Raw genomic sequence first — 14394 nt, forward strand, 5'->3', positions numbered from 1 at the left:
AGAGGGTAAGACACAGAAAGATATTTCTGAACGAATAGGCTGTTCCCAGAGTGCTGTATCAAGGCACCTCAGTGGGAAGTCTGTGGGAAGGAAAAAGTGTGGCAGAAAACGCTGCACAACGAGAAGAGGTGACCGGACCCTGAGGAAGATTGTGGAGAAGGGCCGATTCCAGACCTTGGGGGACCTGCGGAAGCAGTGGACTGAGTCTGGAGTAGAAACATCCAGGGCCACCGTGCACAGGCGTGTGCAGGAAATGGGCTACAGGTGTCGCATTCCCCAGGTCAAGCCACTTTTGAACCAGAAACAGCGGCAGAAGCGCCTGACCTGGGCTACAGAGAAGCAGAACTGGACTGTTTCTCAGTGGTCCAAAGTACTTTTTTCGGATGAAAGCAAATTCTGCATGTCATTCGGAAATCAAGGTGCCAGAGTCTGGAGGAAGACTGGGGAGAAGGAAATGCCAAAATGCCAGAAGTCCAGTGTCAAGTACCCACAGTCAGTGATGGTCTGGGGTGCCGTGTCAGCTGCTGGTGTTGGTCCACTGTGTTTTATCAAGGGCAGGGTCAATGCAGCTAGCTATCAGGAGATTTTGGAGCACTTCATGCTTCCATCTGCTGAAAAGCTTTATGGAGATGAAGATTTCATTTTTCAGCACGACCTGGCACCTGCTCACAGTGCCAAAACCACTGGTAAATGGTTTACTGACCATGGTATCACTGTGCTCAATTGGCCTGCCAACTCTCCTGACCTGAACCCCATAGAGAATCTGTGGGATATTCTGAAGAGAACGTTGAGAGACTCAAGACCCAACACTCTGGATGAGCTAAAGGCCGCTATCGAAGCATCCTGGGCCTCCACAAGACCTCAGCAGTGCCACAGGCTGATTGCCTCCATGCCACGCCGCATTGAAGCAGTCATTTCTGCCAAAGGATTCCTGACCAAGTATTGAGTGCATAACTGTACATGATTATTTGAAGGTTGACGTTTTTGTATTAAAAACACGTTTCTTTTATTGGTCGGATGAAATATGCTAATTTTGTGAGATAGGAATTTTGGGTTTTCATGAGCTGTATGCCAAAATTATCCGTATTAAGTCAATAAAAGACCTGAAATATTTCAGTTAGTGTGCAATGAATCTAAAATATATGAATGTTAAATTTTCATCATGACATTATGGAAAATAATGAACTTTATCACAATATGCTAATATTTTGAGAAGGACCTGTATAGTGGCGTCTGGCAGCTAACATCCCTTCATCTGACAACAAAGAGGTTAGTCTGGCCAGTGCACCTGTTGGCTACGTTAGACACTGGACTCAGGCTGGTGGAGAGATATCGCTGAGTAACAATGATCACTTAGACAAGTTTGCCTGCTGCTTGGGTGTCTCAAGAGACGTTGAAGATATTGCTTGTCTCCCATCTTCTGTTGATCTGCTAAATCTGAAGGACAGATTCACACGGATACCACAGATTCACAAAAATGCTTAAATCTAAATCACTGTAATGTAGTTTTTGCTTGAAGTTGAGGGTTGTTGTTCTGCTGGAGGGTGAAGCACCGACCCCGGTTCCTCTAAAAGGTTTTATTCTTGTATTTTCCTTTTTCGAGCTCCATCCATCTTCCCATCAACTCTGACTAGGTTTCCCGTCCCTGTTGAAGAAAAGTATCTCCAGAGCATGATTCTTCCCCACCCTGACTGTTCGCTCATGGTGATGTGCATTTTTACATAGCATCTTCTAGATTTAATTTTGGTGCCATCTGAACAGAACACCTTCTAACACATATTTGCTGTGTCTCATACAAGCAAACATGACTTCTTCTGGCTTAATTTCATTTATTGCCTTCTTCTGGGTGCTATTTGCTCACTAATGTTCTCTAAAGACCTCGGCGGCCTTCACGAAATTGCTTTCTTTATAATTGCATTAAATTGCACACAAGTTTAGTGTATTTGCTAACAAGGTGACCTTTATACAGGGTGTAAAATACAATTGCACACCACACCACACTTTTCAGATTTTTCATTGTAAAACAACTTAAAAACGTATATCTTTTTCCATATACTGTACAATTATGCACTATTTTGTGTTGTTTTAGCAAATACATTGAGGTTTGTGGTTGTAGACTGACAAACTATGAAAATATTCAAAGAACAAGGTATTGTACAAGCACCTTTAAGTGATACTACTTAGAAAGATGTTGTTTTTATTTCCCCTTTATATTATTAGTAGAAGGAATGTAAACACATTTGTTGTTGATCCATGAAGACAAGCTGCAGCTAATCCTGGTTATAGAAGAAAACTTTTTTCATTACACATCTGATTTTTTTCTTCAGAATGTAATGTAATATTCAAAAGCAGTTCTTGTCAGCAGATAAACCTTACAAGCAAATGTAAATTGCTAATCCAGACAGTAGTTGTATTAAAAATAATTCTGCATACACGCACATGACCTTTACTCCTATGATCTACAGAGGTTGGACAATGAAACTGAAACACCTGGTTTTAGACCACAATAATTTATTAGTATGGTGTAGGGCCTCCTTTTGCAGTCAATACAGCGTCAATTCGTCTTGGGAATGACATATACAAGTCCTGCACAGTGGTCAGAGGGATTTTAAGCAATTCTTCTTGCAGGATAGTGGCCAGGTCACTACGTAATACAGGTGGAGGAAAACGTTTCCTGACTCGCTCCTCCAAAACACCCCAAAAGTGGCTCAATAATATTTAAATCTGGTGACTGTGCAGGCCATGGGAGATGTTTGTTGTGGAATTTTCTTATCAAAGTGGGTAGAAGTTGACTCATAACAAGAGAAAATCCGGACTTTGTCTTTATAAGTTTTATTCAAAGGCATCAGCGTTTGAATGACTCTGTCACCAAGCAAGTCAGTTGAACAGAGCCCCGGACGCTATTTTCACACAGTATTTACACCAGAACAAGACAGTGTTATCTCAACTGCAAAGAGTCTATGTTTTATCACCCAAACCCTTCTTACGTTCAAAAGTGACAAGGTTATCTAGGAACAGACCTAACTGCCCTTCCTGACATTGTCCTAAAAGATGAGTCTGAACCATTAAACTTCTGATAATGGCTTTTACAGCTTACACAGATGTTCACAGAAGTGAGGTAACCCAAAGGTCATACACTTTGGAACACTTAACAAAAGAATTTCCATCACACTCCTTTCTTCTGATTACAAGATAATCACAACTAAAGGAAAATTCTTCAAAATCATCACCCCTCTCAGCTAACAGATAATCCAAAGCCATTCTATTTGCAAACTCATCGTTCTAATAGCCTGCTGCTCCGTAGTTAGAACAGTGAAACCTTCCTCAGATAAAGCAGTAAGATTAAAAGTTAACACAAAAGGATCTGGAGCCAAAGATTCTGAAATAGTAGAAGGATCAGTTCTGATAGGACATGACTCAAATTTATGTCTGTTGATTAAAGCACATAAAACAGATATAATAGCTTCGCAACCTACTGTCTTCCCAAGGAAATAAGGTCTACTTACCTCCTGTGTAATACAAATATCTGGATCTTTAATCGGATTTCTAATACCCCGAATTCTATAAAGAGTTCCTGTAGACGCACACGTTAAATTAGTCTCACTAGAAAAATCTACTAACATTTCTGCTTTCCCTTACACTATAATTCCTCACAGTTTTGATGCATCAGTTGCCACCAAACATTATCAGTATGATCATAGTAGTCAGAAAAGTGATGAATCTCTCTTCGAATCTGCTGATGAGTATTATTAGTCAGATTAACCACACATTGTCTTTGCTGTACCTTTCCCAAAATGAACACAAGAGTTATAACAATACTTGCAATACCAATCATTAGCATCAGAACAAACCATCTTCCATATAGCTGCATCGTGACCTTGAAGTGGAATGTCCTTTCTTCTGGTACAGAAAGCAAACAGTTTTTTTCCTCAAAGAAAACAAATTATAAACACAACTTAAAAAACAAAAAAACAAAAAATTCTGCTGCCACTCCTGAGTGGCTTCTGCGCTTCAAGCTGCCCTGTTACCAGTCTGGTACAGGTGGGCGGTCGTAGGAAGCTCCTCTAGAAATATATTTAGAAACAGGAACTCTAACCTGCTGGAAGTTAGGCTTCCATAGTCCAACTAAACAACGGTGGAAATGAACACATTCAAATTTGTAATAATACCATAATGATAAATATCAAGCAATAAACATAAAAGTTAGATAAAAGCATCCGAGATTTCCTCCTCAGAGTCAGTCTGTCAAAGTGGGAGGAAAGAATCTCTCACTGTGGTGTGTGTGCAGTGAGGCAAATGACCTTGTGATTTCTAACTTTCAGGCAATGCGATGGCCTTAAGTAGATTCTGAAATAACGTTGCACTGCCCAAGGGATTATTGTGCCCTTGTAAGAACAGTGTTCTTCAACCACCTCTTCAATCACTCGCCAGTGATCAGCTTACAGTTCTTTGTCTTGTGGTGGTCCGCTGTCCTCACACCTTTCAGCCGTGGATGATCCAGTTGGAAGATGACTTGTCCTGGAAGCCAGATGAAGCTGGAGGACCTAGAGCTTTCCTGCAGCTTTCCTGGGTGTCTAGTAGGATCTGATATGGGCCATTCCAGCACCTGGACTTCCTGTGTTTTCTCCTAAATTCTCTGAGCAGAATCCAGTCGCCAGGAATAAAGGACTGGAGGGTGGAAGTGGCTGTTTCTGGTAATGCAGCCTTCACCATCTGTGAAACTTGAGAAAACACAGTGGACAGGTTTTGACAGTAAAACAACATCCTACCTTCACACAAAGATGTGGAAGAAAATGATCTTGGCAATATCCCCATGTCCAAATTAGGAGACCTGCCACACAGCACTTCAAAAGGACTGAGATTAGCCTGTGTCCTTTGTCTCAATCTCATATAAGTGAGAACAATAGGCAGGGCCTTCACAACGCTTGGCTAATTTTCAATTCAAAGTCCCATTCTCAAACCTAAGTGCTTAACTACATGAACTTCATCAAAATATCCAACAAAATCTAAAGAATTGATCTTCTGACTTCACCTGATATACTAGCAGTGACCATCAGCTAAATATTCTGAATATCAAAAATGTGACATGATGTTTGAGGAAGGTCTGATTACAGGTCAATATTTCATAGTTTCAGAATACCCAAAAAGAATTTCAAAAATGGTCTAATCTGTGGAGATATAAAATTTCACAAAAGAATCAACACCATAATTTCAGAGAGGTTTTCAGAATGTGGTCTTAGGGAGCTATGCACCATTTATATAAACAAAGTACAACGTCTCTCTCGCATTGTCACTAAGTCCTCACTGGAGGTCTGAGCTACCCTTTTTCCCATGAGTGCAAAAACTTTTGGAACCCCATGTTACTTTATTCTGACATTCCCCTCTTCTGGCGCAGGGTCCAACCCATGCGACAATCCAGCAAAAAGTTTGTACAAAAATGTTCTAGTAACCAAGATCACATTACATAGAACCAAAGAAATTAATTCTGACATAACTATGTGTCACTATGAATTTAACGAAAGCAACATAAAGAAAATCCAGATGTTTTTGACTGCAATTCAGTTCCATTAACAACAAAACACAACTTTAATTATTCAGTTCATCAATGTCTCACTTAGAAATTAGTCACATATCATCCTAATTTGTCTTGTACAAAGATGAGTATTAGATTAATGGACATCCAATGTAATTTGGATGAATAAACCCTACAAATTCGAATCTAATAAATAATTCCCACCAAGTATAAAGTCATGACTCAGATTCTTTATCAAAAATATATTCCTTACTCTTGCATATCTTGAACTGTCAGCTAGTTTAATGGTACCAGGGAAACTTTCAATCTAGTAAATCACCAATGATTCTGCATGAAAAACTAATTCTTCAAACTAGTTTAAACTATTTCATTAACCTTTTAATAATAAAACACATAAATCTAAAAGTCATGCTACATCCTTAATTATTATACAAATAAAAACATGTTTTTAAGGCAACAATCACTACAAGCATTTTGATTCTATTGTCTCTTAAACAGTGTTAAAACTCAGGAATGGAGGTGCTGAGCGTTACCATGACAACAAAGGCATGAACCAACCTGGTAGGTGGGCGGAGTCAGGCAAAACTAACCTTTGATTGGCAGCCTCAGAAACAAGCTGCTTCTTAACTCTCCTGAAAACTCAAAGTTTTAATCAATCTGGGATTTAGAAACATTATTCTAAACATGGATTATTGTTCCATGCAACATATAATCAAACATTCAGTCCAACAAAACAAACACAAAACATCAGAGACAGACAAATGGCCAAATTTGAAGCTTCAAGAATTCAAAGAAATTTTTAACAATCGCTTTTCAGAATATGTTTTCTCAACCATATCTTTTAATGCTATAATTGATCAATTTTGTTATGACAATCATCAGGATCCTTTTTAAAAATGAGTGCACATAGTCCAAAGAGATCTCAAAGTATTTAGAAGCACATCAACAGTTTTCTCTTATATAAATCCAAATTTACTGATGCTGAAACCTTTTGCTAATTCTTTGTACTGTAACTCTGTAATAATAACTACAATCCTGAGAGTTATAATTCTCTTTTTGTTTGACTCAATTTGATCACAGCTGTATTGCAGAATTTCAGGTTAAATGCAAAGAAGTATTTTAATTCAATTCAATTCAAATTCAAAGATACTTTATTGATCCCCGAGGGGAAATTAGAAAAGTCAGCATTGACATTTTTACCCAAACTAAACAAAACTGCAATGTTTGACTTAATCAGAAATTAAGATAAGAAGCTTGTCTCCAAACTGGACTTTTTCCCACATAGTGTTTAAAAAAGAACAAACATCATTTTCTTTAATTTGGCTATTTAAATTTTGAGAGTTGGGGAAAACTTATTACTAGAACCCCTCTTTTACAATCCAAATGCTGATAAATGTTCCAATATTTTATCTCTTAGTAATCTGAAATCACCTTGTGTACCTTTGTACTCATATGTATTCCTTTAATCTTTAAACCCTAAGAAATCAAACAAGGAGACTGGAGTTTGAGCCGACCATCTTCTTACTGTTAAGAGAGCCTTTATTTCTTTTCTTTTCCTAAAATGAAGGATTTTACTTGTCTTTATTCCGTTATACAAGTCCTAACCTTGGTTCCAAAACTAAACTCTTCAACCCCAATCTGTGTTCCCCAGAGTAGAAATTTTGAGTATTATTGCATTTCAAAGCCACAAAATGACTGGAACTCATCATTGGCTTAAATCTGTTTTAATAGGTAATCGGTCTACCTTTAATTAAATATTATAATTTTATGGACCCAAAATCTATGGCTTACGGGCTTCAGGGGTCCAGGAACCACAAGTTGAGTACTACTGCATTGAACAATGGTGTAAACTTTCTGCAGAGATTGAAGGATTGGCTAAATATGTTATTTCTGCTTGGACAATAATCAGATTTAAAATTATTAGTTCACAGCTCCTAATTTACCTCAGATCATATTTGCTTCTAACCCAGTTCATAAGAAACTTCAGACAAACATTATGCTAAAAAGCCAAAAACAAAACAAAACCCAGATCTGTTTTAAAATAAAGAAAAAGCATGCTTAAAAAACTTGGTACTGTGGTGGAAAAATAACTCCACGGTTCTGAAGGCCTTTTCATGCAGAGTCTTTTAGGAAACATAAGATTAGTTTAATTTTTGTGTGGTACCACTGTCCAATCAGATTCTTTCTAAATAACCCCATTTTTCATTCTCATTTTAAAGGTTTGTTTTACCAAGGGAAATGTGTTTAACAAAACCAATTACTCTCAAAAGTTTTAAAAGTTTTTAGCTGGTGATATCTTAGAAAACAACAAGTGTTTTAATATTTCTATGCAACACAGAACTGATCCGGTGTCCTTTCCTTCTCCAAAGGGAGGAAAAAGGAAACTGCAGAACCAAACCTTTCATAGTTTTTGTCAGGACTTGATATAAGGTACAGTGTAAATCAACACGCTGCATGAATCAGAAGAGGGAAGAAAAACCTAATATAACCTCATCCCAGCAGCTGCTGTGAAAAACAATGAATTTGTACTTTCCATAAGCGTCAGTTAACACTTGCGGACAAAAACTGCACCAAACTGTAAGTACTGTGTCAGAGACTGTATGAAGACCATCTGCAGTAGAACTAAGCCTGTTTTAATGAGGTCTCTACCCATTAGATTTATGGGATACAAACTCTGACAACAGAAAATAATATCTGAAGGAGAAACCCATCAGGTTTTACGCATGCGCTTGGTTTTAAAAATGCTCCTTCATGAGATCTGTCCTGAGAATAACATAGAAACACATGGTTACTGCTGAGTTTTGGAGATGTTGTAACTTCCTCTGCTTTTTAATAACTTTTAATAACTAGAATAATTGACCCTGAATATTCCACGACGTAAGAGAACTTGTTTCTCTAAAAGAATTAACTGGAAAGTATCAAATGAGTTAAGTTATCACCCTTTTAAAGATACTTTTCTAACCCTAAAATAATATTTTAACCCGCTATATCTGTCAACGTCAAGCAAGCGTCACATGAGCAGCGGTTAATAAGCGTTCTTCATTGCAGAAAATAGGAAAAGATTTATGCAAATGTGTGTGTGTTTGTACGTTACACCCATCAGTTTCTAAATCGCTCCAGAGTCAGACTGTCATGGCACACAGTCCTCTATCAGTCCAAAAAACAACCAGGCCCTTCCCAGGTCTGTTGGTGAGACATTCAATCATTCTTTGTCCACTTTAACTTCTCCAGGAGGGAGAAAGAAGAAACTTTGCTCCGGTTTCTCTTCTGCCCGCATAAGATGCTTTCAATATAAATCCAGTGTATCACTCTTCTGGCTCTTGCAAACAGCATGGATCGTTGTCCATCTCAGTGGGTCCAGATTTCTTCTGAGTTTCGTTTTTTTTTCTTGTAGAAAGTCACACTGCGATTTTCAACATGCAGGAAGGCAAATCTCTCTCTTTCAGGTCGTGCTGGAGAAGCATCTCTGGCGGAGTAGCCATGGAGAAGGGCAGGTTTCTAAAATCCAGACTCAAAAACGCAGATGTTGAACTCAAATCCCATATATGTGTGTATTTGTGTGTGAGAGAGGCAGAAGAAAAGTTTAGTATAGGTTCAGATTTTGCACAAAGAAATATTATCAGTCAGTCAGTCAGTTGTCGCCCTGCCTGTCACTTCCTTCCACAACATGCACTATACTCCTTTCTAAAACAACTTTCTTTTCGACTCTCTAATGTCCCTTTTCACTTTTACCTTTTTTTCCGACTGATCGCAATATTTAACACAAACGAAACTTCCTTCAGGAAAGTTTTAACTCTTTAACCCCTTAATTGATGCACTCTGTGCTTTTTAATCTTTTTCTTATGTTTATTTTTTATTTTTCCATCAACTGTTTTACTTGAAACTATTTAAACTATTTATCTTATTTACACTCAAACTTCCACGCTGTGAAAAACCAAACTTATCTTCCAAATTAAAGCACATTTAACACAATCATCCCCACTTTTTCCTGTCATTATTTTATAAATCAGAGTATGAAGAAGGAGACACCCCTGATGCCTCAAGGTTCCGGAACCATTTTTTTTTTTACCTGTTCAGCGGCACATCTGCCCACTGGCTTTTCTCCTTTATGAGGTGTAGAAAATTGCTAAAAACCACCCGCAAAACCCTGTGTTTTGCTTTATCCCATTGTTACCAATGAGAACCTCCCTGTCATTCCTTTTGCAGGGTAACTGGGCCCTCAGCTGATGTCCTCCCTCTCGCAACTCTGGAACCTAATTAATTAGTTAGGAGATGATGGTTAATGTGTAATAAAAATAATAATATACATTATATCATACAAAGCAACTTCTCACCCAGATATATTTGAAGACAAATAGTTTGGATCCAATCGGCCAGATGCCGCAGGCGGGCACCAGAACTCCCCTCCGTAAAATGGAAGTGGACTGAGAACAACTCTCAGGCTGGCCAGGCGTCCGTGTCCCCGTCCTGCGGTCTCTTCTGGCACGTTAGATCCTGTTCGTGACGCTAAAATTGTTGTGGAATTTTCTTATCAAAGTGGGTAGAAGTTGACTCATAACAAGAAAAAATCCGGACTTTGTCTTTATAAGTTTTATTCAAAGGCATCAGCGTTTGAATGACTCTGTCACCAAGCAAGTCAGTTGAACAGAGCCCCGAACGCTATTTTCACACAGTATTTATACCAGAACAAGACAGTGTTATCTTAACTGCAAAGAGTCTATGTTTTATGACCCAAACCCTTCTTAAGTTCAAAAGTGACAAGGTTATCTAGGAACAGACCTAACTGCCCTTCCTGACATTGTCCTAAAAGATGAGTCTGAACCATTAAACTTCTGATAATGGCTTTTACAGCTTACTCCCTAACACAGATGTTCACAGAAGTGAGGTAACCCAAAGGTCACACACTTTGGAACACTTAACAAAAGAATTTCCATTACATGTTCAACTTCACTTTCATGTTCATCAAACCAATCTTTCACCAGTCTTGCTGTGTGTATTGGTGCATTGTCATCCTGATACACGGAACCGCCTTCAGGATACAATGGTTGAATCATTGGATGCACATGGCCCTCAAGAATGGTTCGGTAGTCCTTGGCAGTGACGCGCCCATCTAGCACAAGTATTGGGCCAAGGGAATGCCATGATATGGCAGCCCAAACCATCACTGATCCACCCCCATGCTTCACTCTGGGCATGCAACAGTCTGGGTGGTACGCTTCTCTGGGGCTTCTCCACACCGTAACTCTCCTGGATGTGGGGAAAACAGTAAAGGTGGACTCATCAGAGAACAATACATGTTTCACATTGTCCACAGCCCAAGATTTGCGCTCCTTGCACCATTGAAACCAACGTTTGGCTTTGGCACAAGTGACCAAAGGTTTGGCTATAGCAGCCCGGCCGTGTATATTGACCCTGTGGAGCTCCTGACGGACAGTTCTGCTGGAAACAGGAGAGTTGAGGTGCACATTTAATTCTGCCGTGATTTGGGCAGCCGTGGTTTTATGTTTTTTGGATACAATCCGGGTCAGCACCCGAACATCCCTTTCAGACAGCTTCCTCTTGCGCCCACAGTTAATCCTGTTGGATGTGGTTCGTCCGTCTTGGTGATATGCTGACATTACACTGGATACCGTGGCTCTTGATACATCACAAAGACTTGCTGTCTTGGTCACAGATGCGCCAGCAAGACGTGCACCAACAATTTGTCCTCTTTTGAACTCTGGTATGTCACCCATAATGTTGTGTGCATTTCAATATTTTGAGCAAAACTGTGCTCTTACCCTGCTAATTGAACCTTCACACTCTGCTCTTACTGGTGCAATGTGCAATCAATGAAGACTGGCTACCAGGCTGGTCTAATTTAGCCATGAAACCTCCCACACTAAAATGAAAGGTGATTCTGTTTCATTGTCCAACCCCTGTATAATGGTCTAACTGCTGAAAAGGGGATGTTTAAAAAGTACAAACTAATGTTAAAAAGACAAACCTATCCCTGCTGTTGAACTCAAGCTTATCTACTTACTCCTAATTATCAATAGGATTCATAAACTCCATATCTCAATGTGTTTTTATAGGCAGCTGCAATCAAACATTATGTCTTCTTCCAAGGAATCTCTAATCTGAAGAACATTTGATCTGCACTTCAGGGTAGCATCGATGTAATTTTTATCTTCATAAAGGTTTTTTTGAAGTATAAAACCCAACACTTGATGATCCACATGGCAAAATAGGGCCACAAGTGATGCAAACAGATCTTAGAGCTCGAAAGGACACTCTGAAATATGAAACAAAGATTGTAAAAAGTACTATTGGAAATGAGCAGAATCACCATAAAGAGATGAAATAAAAAATTAATACTTGCTATTATACTATTTAATTTTTATACCATTTATTATACAATTAAATTTTTAATATATAGTTTTAATCTGGTTGGGCAAACTCCCATGAACCCTCGAGCACCCTGTAGAGGGTATAGAGCTGGTCCAGTGTTCCACGGCCGGGACGAAAACCACACTGCTCCTCCTGAAGCCGAGGTTCGACTATCGGTCGGACTCTCCTCTCCAATACTCTGGCGTAGGCCTTACCAGGGAGGCTGAGGAGTGTGATCCCCCTGTAGTTGGAACACACCCTCCGGTCACACTTCTTATGAAGGGGGACCACCACCCCAGTCTGCCAGTCCAGAGGCACTGTCCCCGACCGCCACGCAATGTTGAAGAGGCGTGTCAACCATGACAGCCCAACAACATCCAGAGATTTGAGGTACTCAGGGCGGATCTCATCCACCCCTGAAGCCTTGCCACCGCGGAGCTTTTTAACCACCTCGGTGACTTCAGCCTGGGTGATGAGAGAGTCTAACCCCGAGTCCCCAGCCTCTGTTTCCACCAGGGAATGCGTGATGGTGGGATTGAGGAGATCCTCGATGTACTCCTTCCACCGCCCGATAATGTCCTCAGTCGAGGTCAGCAGCCTCCCACCCCCACTATAAACAGTATTAGCGAAGTACTGCTTCCCCCTCCTGAGGCGCCGGACGGTTTGCCAGAATTGCTTCGAGGCCAACTGGTAGTCCTTCTCCATGGCCTCACCGAACTCCTTCCAGGCCCGAGTTTTTGCCTCTGCCACAGCCCGGGCCGCAGCACGCTTGGCCTCACGGTACCCGTCAGCCGCCTCAGGAGTCCCACAAGCCAACCACAGCCGATAGGACACCTTCTTCAGCTTGACAGCATCCCTTACTGCCGGTGTCCACCACCGGGTTCTGGGGTTGCCGCCACGACAGGCACCACAGACCTTAAGGCCGCAGCTACGGGCAGCAGCATCGATAATAGATGCGGAGAACATGGTCCACTCGGACTCTATGTCTCCAACATCCCCCGGGATCTGGTCAAAGCTCTCTCGGAGGTGGGAGTTGAATACATCCCTGGCCGAGGGCTCCGCCAGGCGTTCCCAGCAGACTCTCACTATGCGCTTGGGCCTGCCAAATCTGTCCGGCTTTCTCCTCCTCCAGCGGATCCAACTCACCACCAGGTGGTGATCAGTGGACAGATCAGCCCCTCTCTTCACCCGAGTGTCCAAAACATGCAGCCGAAGGTCTGATGATACGACAACAAAGTCGATCATCGACTGTCCTGGTGCCAAGTGCACTGATGGACACCCTTATGTTTGAACATGGTGTTCATTATGGACAATCCGTGACTAGCACAGAAGTCCAATAGCAAAACACCACTCGGATTCAGATCGGGGAGGCCATTCCTCCCGATCACGCCTCTCCAGGTGTCACTGTCGTTTCCCATGTGGGAATTGAAGTCCCCCAGCAGAATAACGGAGTCCCCGGGAGGGGCACTATCCAGCACCCCCGACAGGGACACCAAGAAGGCCGGGTATTCCACACTACCGCTCGGCCCGTAGGCCGAGACAACAGTCAGAGACCTCTCCCCAACCCGAAGGCGCAGGGATACGACCGTCTCATCCACTGGGGTAAACCCCAACACGAGACGGCTGAGCTGGGGGGCAACAAGCAAACCCACACCAGCCCGCTGCCTCTCCCGTGGGCCACTCCAGAGTAGAAGAGAGTCCCGCCCCTCTCACGGAGATGGGTTCCAGAGCCCACGCTATGCGTGGAGGCGAGCCCGACTATATCTAGTCGATATCTCTCGACGTCCGACACAAGCTCAGGCTCCTTCCTCCCCAGCGAGGTGACATTCCACATCCCTAGAGCCAGCCTAAGCATCCGGGGATCGGGCCGCTGAGGTCTCCACCTTCGTCCGCCACCCAATCCTCTTTGCACCGGTCCCTCACGGTTCCCCCTGCTGGTGGTGGGCCCACTGGGGGATGGCCTCGCGTCTCTCGTTCGGGCTTGGCGGAGGTGTTTAAGTATCTCGGGATCTTGTTCACGAGTGGTGGAAAAATGGAGCAGGACATCGACAGACGGATCGGTGCAGCTGCCGCAGTAATGGGGGCACTGTGCCGGTCCGTTGTGGTGAAGAGAGAGCTGAGCCGAAAAGCAAAGCTCTCGATTTACCGGTCGGTCTACGTTCCTACCTTCAACTATGGCCATGAACTTTGGGTCATGACCGAAAGAACGAGATCCCGGATACAAGCGGCTGAAATGAGCTTCCTCCGTAGGGTGGCCGGGCACTCCCTTAGAGATAAGGTGAGGAGCTCGGCCATCCGGGAGGGGCTCGGCGTAGAGCCGCTGCTCCTCCACATCGAGAGGAGCCAGTTGAGGTGGCTCGGGCATCTATACCGGATGCCTCCTGGACGCCTTCCTCGGGAGGTGTTCCAGGCACGTCCCACCGGGAGGAGGCCCAGGGGACGACCCAGGACACGCTGGAGGGACTATGTCTCTCGGCTGGCCTGGGAACGCC

The sequence above is a fragment of the Girardinichthys multiradiatus genome, chromosome 19, assembly GCF_021462225.1.
Source record: "Girardinichthys multiradiatus isolate DD_20200921_A chromosome 19, DD_fGirMul_XY1, whole genome shotgun sequence".
Classification (NCBI taxonomy): domain Eukaryota; kingdom Metazoa; phylum Chordata; class Actinopteri; order Cyprinodontiformes; family Goodeidae; genus Girardinichthys; species Girardinichthys multiradiatus.